Source organism: Tasmannia lanceolata, unplaced genomic scaffold, assembly GCF_043159265.1.
Source record: "Tasmannia lanceolata isolate RefF3 unplaced genomic scaffold, GAP_Taslan_0.1 ptg000013l, whole genome shotgun sequence".
In the NCBI taxonomy this organism is placed as follows: Eukaryota; Viridiplantae; Streptophyta; class Magnoliopsida; order Canellales; family Winteraceae; genus Tasmannia; species Tasmannia lanceolata.
The window spans coordinates 13,720,444-13,727,788 of NW_027518690.1; the positions used below are offsets into that span (position 1 = coordinate 13,720,444).

At 38.7% G+C, this 7,345-nt stretch overlaps 1 pseudogene across 1 annotated transcript; it reads right to left on the minus strand.

Annotated features, from left to right (window-relative positions):
• Window positions 1–448: 448 nt before the first annotated feature.
• On the minus strand, window positions 449–6,482 carry LOC143889849 (putative disease resistance protein RGA4 pseudogene; annotated as a pseudogene). The gene is made up of 2 exons (XR_013254958.1): window positions 2,478–6,482; window positions 449–1,308 (listed from the first exon to the last, which is right to left on the minus strand). The product of XR_013254958.1 is annotated as a putative disease resistance protein RGA4 pseudogene (transcript).
• Between the last annotated feature and the right edge of the window lie 863 nt (window positions 6,483–7,345).

Below are 7,345 nucleotides of genomic sequence, written 5' to 3' on the forward strand. Positions count from 1 at the left end.
GCACATGCCCTTAGGGACCCTTAGCCTAATCTGGGGCACGAAAATAATGGACATTCAAATAAAGTGGTGTTTGCAATTGACAGAGAAAATATGTGATTCATGCCTCACATAAAGCCTGGCCATACCTAATAATGGACCATCAACTAAAGTAGGCTCTACAATTGACTGACTGCACATGTAATTTGAGATCCATTTAAGGCTTTCCAACAAAGACCATGCAAGGTGAACCTCACAATGTGGAGCCTCAAAATAATGGACCCCCAACTAAAATGAGGCCACATGTGTTGGTCACAATACATAACATGAGACCCACATCTGTTGGGTATTCCAATGAAACCTAAAGTAGATGTATTTTAGAGTGAACCAAACAATTGAACATGATGTTCTACAAAATCTATCACATTTTAAATAAAAAGAGACATATTCCTCCATAGTGTATTCAAGTGTCTTGCAAACCACATTTAGTGCATCATCAATTAAGCTTACGAGTCTGTCAAATAACATAACAAACAATATCCTCAAATAACATGATAAATAACATCCTTGGAACTAATAAAAAACCAACTCCAATCCACCACATGCAGCTTCTTCTTAAACTTCTACATCAGCTTCTCCTTGATCTGCCTGCCTGATAATGGAAATCATGTATAACAACAGTCATGTATAACAGCTTAGCAAGAAGTACGTACATGAGGACAAAAAATGGTCGATTTTTCAACAGCAGAGTCCCTCGATCAATACTTTTGGAATAAATCGTGAGATTTGAGACTTTCAACGAGTAACATGCTATTGGAAGCACCAACACAGCAAATTTTGTCAAAGCTCTATGCAGCCATAACCAGCTAAAATTTGCAAGCAGCTGGATATGAAATTTTATAGCAAGTGCCATTGAGAATCGATTAGGAATGTACTGATTAAAAGGAGGGCCTTCGGAACACAAACGTATCAAATGCCTAGTGGGTGAAGACTTTAACAGAATAGTGGTCGAAGGGGACTCCCTTGATGTGATTCGTTGGTTAGATGGATCTCATATCTTCCCTTGGAGATTTGCAGAATATTTTGATGAGATCAAAGGCATAGTTGGAAACTCGAACATATGTTATCGTCACATTCGGAGTTCCGCCAATGGGGCGGCTGACCAGCTTGCTAGGTTGGGGGTTGGATTAGAAGCTCTTGAGTTGTTTGACTTCCCCCTTGATTCTCCCCTCTTCTTCTTGTTTTATGTTTTTTGTGTATTCTTCTTTGTATATCCTATCCCCTCTTTTCTTGCTTGTATTTGACCACCTCGGTCCTTTTCTAATGAAATTCCTGGCCATTCAAAAAAAAAAAGGGAAGATTAGGAGGTGGTGTCATGCAAGTCACCCAGCACACAAAAATATTCATATTTTTGCAACTAAAACTATGGAAGACCGATTCGATATGATGTTCATAGAATCAGAATTTTAAAGACCAGGACAGTAAAGTTTGCAAACAAAAGGGACACCCAACATGCACTAATACATTCCTACACTTGCATTAGTTAGCTACAGAATTTTCAAACCAACTAAATAACAGTTTTTATTCTTGGTAAGCTAAGCCTGAAAGAAGCTTTTGAAACCTACAAATAAAAGTAGGAAAATGATTTTGAGTAAATGAAGGAAAATATCAGATTTTTCTGATGGGCTGGAATTTATTGTTTTTCTTTGGTAACTTTTGGAACATTTCTACTAATATTTGGCTGAAAAACAGCCCTTCCTTATGGGCTGCACGAGCATGCTTTGTTGCTCTGATACAAGTACATAGTAGGAGAAAGCAGATACAGACCAGAGAACAGAATGAATCTAAACAAACCCAACTTAGACAATTTCCAACTCCACAGTAAAGAGGATTGCATGAGCATGCCTTGTTATGTTGTTTTCCTGTCAGATTCTACAAGCAAAATTAAACTTACACCACGGAGGTTCCGACTGTAGATGGATTTGGCCAATCTAAAGGTAATTTTGGTATGACTTCCAATACGCAACATATCGAGTTCATGTAGAGATTTCCCTTTCATGCTGTTCTATGTAGACATAAATATCAAGAGCATGCTTAAAAAGAATGCAACAATCCCTATGAGAGTGCAATCCAAATATGTTGTAAACTATGCTAACAGTGAATCTGCAAATATCTATGTGAAATATGTGAAAAGGCAGAAATCCATCCGAAAGTTGCCATCAACTTCAAGGTCTTGAGTACATCGAAGGTGTTGAGAGAACAATCCAATATACTACATGACTAGCGGACAGAGGGTTTTACATCCATGAAAACAATAATAAGGTCACAGAAAGTTGAATTTAAAACCTACTAATAACAGGTTTAACACCTCAAGAAAGAAATGCTTGTATGTTCAAGGGGTATGTTAAGAAATCTACAGTATATATAAATGCAATAGAAAAACATATGAGACAATGTTATTCTGACTGCAAAAAAGATAAAAGGGGTAGGACGTGACGAACCTGATAATAAGGAAGACCGATTTTATACTCTTAGACTGCCAATCCAAATGTGTTGGATGTGTGCAATCTTGTCCCAATCTTCGCCTCTCCCCTTTTGGCATCGTTTCTCCAATTGCGGACAACCACTGATATGTAGGGACCTGAGTGAGGTGAGATCTTTAATGCTTGATGGCAAACAAGTCAAGGAAGGGCAGTCTTCAATATACAAGCAGCAGATGTTGCCCAGGAATTCTGGTAAAGACTCCAACTTAGGACATTCCAGTATGTACAAGTTTTGAAGTGCATTGTGATTTTCCCAGCCTTCACCCAAAGACATTAGATTCTCGCAGCAACGAATGTTGAGAGTTGTGATAGATGCCAAGCAACACACATCATCTTTCTGTAAAGAAATCAATTTACTGCAGTGTGTGATATTGAACGTTTTGGAGGGGACATTTTGCAATCCCACAAGCAAAGCTCCAACTTCGTCACAATCGGTGATGATTAATTTTTCCAAAGCATTAAGAATTTCTATCTCTTTTGGAAGAGATTTTAGCTTTGGGAATCTACTAATTCTCAGTGACTTGAGAGAGGTTTGATTCCACAGTAAAACTTCTTGTAGTGACTCTATATCTGAAATTCCATCAATAGTAAGAGATTGAAGTGATGAGAAGTCCGAAATTGACCTTAGCAGTAACTCATTAGATCCCACCAATTGTAAGTTTGTAAGAGACGATGAAGCTAGCCTTGGAAAACTCATCAACTTAGGGCATTCATAGATCCACAATGCACGAAGGCGAGGGAATAGAAGTATTTCTCCCTCTCGCACGTCTCTACTCCATGCCTCCAAATTCGGCATGAGGGAAAGATGGAGTTTTTCTAACGAAGGGAATAATTGTCCTACGGAGTCTTTGTCATAGGACCCATTGCTTATGTACTTGACGTCGTCCATATCTTCTATGGTAAGAATCTTGAGGAAACGTAATTGCCCAAATGGTGGGATATGTTCACATTTTCTGCAGCTTTCAAGTCTGATTTCAACAAGATTAGGGAGCAATGAATAGTCCATCATCCAAGATGGAAATTGAAAGCCATGATAGTAATAAATTCCTAATCTTTCTAAATTTGCATGTGGTTGGAGCCCTTCAAGAATACTCTCATCATTATCTAACATGTTATCAGCATCTACATCGTTGCTCCATGATAAGCGTAAAAGGCGTAGGTTTGGCTTCCCCTTCAATTTTGCTTTCTTGGCATTTGTAGCATTAATTCTCACATTCTCTAGCTTCTCAATATCTAGGTTCCCCTGGAGGTTTAAATCCTGCAACTCTTCTATTCCGCATCCACTCTCTTTGCTGACAATGAACTTTCCCAATGTTTGAAGACAGTGCAATCGTCCGATTCCAGTCGGCATCTTAGTCAATCTAAATGTCTCTCGACACACTAGTTGCCCAATCAAACTTTTATTATCTGGCAAATGAAGAGCAATTTCAACATGTCTAAGACTAATCATCTTCCTCATGTCTTTGGGCAACTCCTTTAGGAATTTGCAATTGAAGAGCTTTAATGTTTGCAAATTACATAGGTCAGAAATAGTTTCAGGGAATGCTTCAATTTCAGTTTGAGAGAGGTCGAGGTACCTAAGATGTTTCAGCTTGCCTATTGAACTGGGTAACTCTTTAATGTTTGTCCAACTTAAATCTAACACGCGTAAGCACTTAAAACATAAGAAAATGTCGCAAGATACCTCCTTTCTGTAGATTGTTTCACCAAATAAGAGGACTGTGCGCAGTTTCTCTGCTTTTTGAAGAGCCTCCAAATTCGTTGATGGTACCTCTCTTTCACAATCTATCAATGAATGCCGAGTTGTTTTAAAAATGCTATCTCTCCCTTTAGCATTCATCAAAGAGAATTCATTCCTTGCAATTGATATAGCAAGATCGCTTACAAGGCCATGAATTGTGCACTTTGTTATGTTGCCGTATTCATCTTTCTCTTCATCTTGAAAGAGTGACCTCGATAACAAATCATCAAAATACTGGCTACCAATATCCTCCATCACCGTGTCACTTCTTGTATTTGGTTGAAGGAAGCCTTCTGCCATCCAAAGCCGGATTAATTTTTGCTTTTCAATTATATGATCTTTTGGAAATATGGCACAGTATGCAAAGCACTGCTTCAAATGTGATGGCAAATGATCATAACTCAATCTTAGGGCCGATAAAAAAATTTCCTCATCTTCTGACGAATTCCATGTATCACTTTCTTTGATGGACAACCACTCATTTTCAGTGTGTTTAAAGAACATTAGGCTTCCAAGAGTCTTGGCAGAAAGGGGAATACCTCTACACTTTTTCACAATCTCCTTCCCAATTGTTACCAAGTTTGGATTTTCTTCTCTTCTGACCCCGAACGCTCGTTCTCTGAACAGCGTCCAACAGTGATCTTCTGACAACCCTTTCAGTTTGTGTGTTGGAATTGTACCCATGATCATGGCAACCTTTTCACTGCGAGTGGTTACTAGTATTTTGCTTCCCTTTGCAACACCATTTAACAAAGTTTTCAACTCGCCCCACTTACCACGATCTTCGTTCCACACGTCATCTAAGACGAGCAAATATCTCTTCCCATTGAGCACCGTTTGAAGACGAGATTGCAGTAGATCCATGCTTGAGGGGTTACTTTCATCCTTAGTTGCAGATTCCATAATTTGTTTTGAAATTCTTTTAACATCAAAAGGATCTGACACACAGACCCACATTCTCGTGTCGAAATGATTCTTTACACTCTCCGTATTGTAGACCAACTGAGCAAGTGTAGTCTTTCCAAGGCCCCCCATGCCAACTATGGGAATGATGGAGACATTATCCTCATTATTATTGTTAATTAATGAGTTTATTATATTTTCTTGATCATCTTCTCTTCCATGAACTTCTGATTCGTTTACAAACGAGTGGGTTTCTGTTCTCTCTTCTCGGGTCTCAAGCTGCCTGACTACAACTACCTCTTTCAAATGGAACTTAAATCTCTCTGCTGCAATGAAATCTAATCTCTCTGTTATCTTCTCTATTCTATGCCCCATCTTAATACGAAATAGAACTGCATGGGAAGATGAAAGGGTGTTGTGTACCTTGTTGGTCAAGTGATGATGAGACCCCACACGATCTTGGGTCCCGACTTGCCGACGAAGAGATTCCGTTGCATACTTGTCTAGTAAGTCCTCTGCATCATAAGCTGCATCTTTTAGCTTTCCCAGCCAATCTCGCAACGCCTTGTCCTTTAATTGTCGATCCTCTGCATCTTCAAGCACACCTTCAATTGTTCTTAACGTGCTATGTAGCTTATCAAGCTTATCCTTAATTTCCCAAAACAGTGCAAACTCTTTTTCGCCAATGGAACGCAATTTCTCAAACACCGATGGCAAAAAAGCAGACAAGATTACTGTTGCCATAACTTGTTCCCAACAAAGAACAAGAGATGATGGTATTAAGGATTTGGAGTACCCTTTTGCTTGAAAGCCTTAAGAACCAAATATGAGATTTGAGGTAAGAAGATTCAGAGTGTCTTTGTTCGATATAGAGCCACACGTTTTTACAAATTTTTAGGCCTCAAAAGTCTTCAAGTTTCTCTAATCTGAAAAGAAGGATCCACACGTTTTCATAATTTCTTTCTCCCTAAACAGTCTTCTCTTATTTCAGAGGAAGGGTCCAAACCACGTGCCAGATCATGATCCTTCCTCTAGCTAGAAGGTTCAAACAAAGACTAATTAAGTAAATTTCTCTATAGCTAGTATTAAGGATTTGGAGTACCCTTTTGCTTGAAAGCCTTAAGAACCAAATATGAGATTTGAGGTAAGAAGATTCAGAGTGTCTTTGTTCGATATAGAGCCACACGTTTTTACAAATTTTTAGGCCTCAAAAGTTTTCAAGTTTCTCTAATCTGAAAAGAAGGATCCACACGTTTTCATAATTTCTTCCTCCCTAAACAGTCTTCTCTTATTTCAGAGGAAGGGTCCAAACCACGTGCCAGATCAAGATCCTTCCTCTAGCTAGAAGGTTCAAACAAAGACTAATTAAGTAAATTTCTCTATAGCTATGCGAGAACACCATACAAGACTACAAGTGTTCTCTTTCGAACCAGATATTTTGTTCCCTTCACTTCCTCTTATTAATCTGATTTGAATTTCGGAGTAATGTAAAGAGAAATAAGCATGACTAACTTAGGGGTGCAACCCGACCCGAGGAACCCATTTTTCCAACCCGACCCGAGGAACCAACTCAACGAGGTTCAACTCAATCCAACCTGCGGATCCCATTTTTCCAACTCAGACCCTGACCCGACCCGAGTTCAACCCGACCCAACTCGAGTTTTTAAAGTTATAAAATAAAATTTTCATAAAAGATGCCGGGTTTCACTCGTGTCGGGTTGGGAAAACTCAACCCGACCTGACTCGACTTTTTTTCGGGTTGAACCCGACCCGAGTCGCACCCCTAGACTAACTGCTCATAAATGGAGAACCCAAGAGTTCAAAGCAAATTGGAGATCTTACGAAAAAAACACCAAAATCTTATTGCTCATATTGCCAAAAGGATACTCTGGTTACATTGTATGTGAATTGGTCTGAAGTCTAACATTCAATTCAAATGGATCTTTGGAATGGTTTAAAACAATATTATCAACGCACGTTTCATGATCAATTTCCTAGTCAAAAGTCTTCGTAGCCTGAACTTACTGATTTAACCTAAACTTTTGTCATTTTACCCTGAACTTATAGATTTAACTTGAACTTCTATTGATTTTATTCTGATTTATACATGATTTACCTGGAAATTTTATTGATTTGCCTTGATTCCTAAGATTATTTATTGTGATTTGTACCCAATTTATCC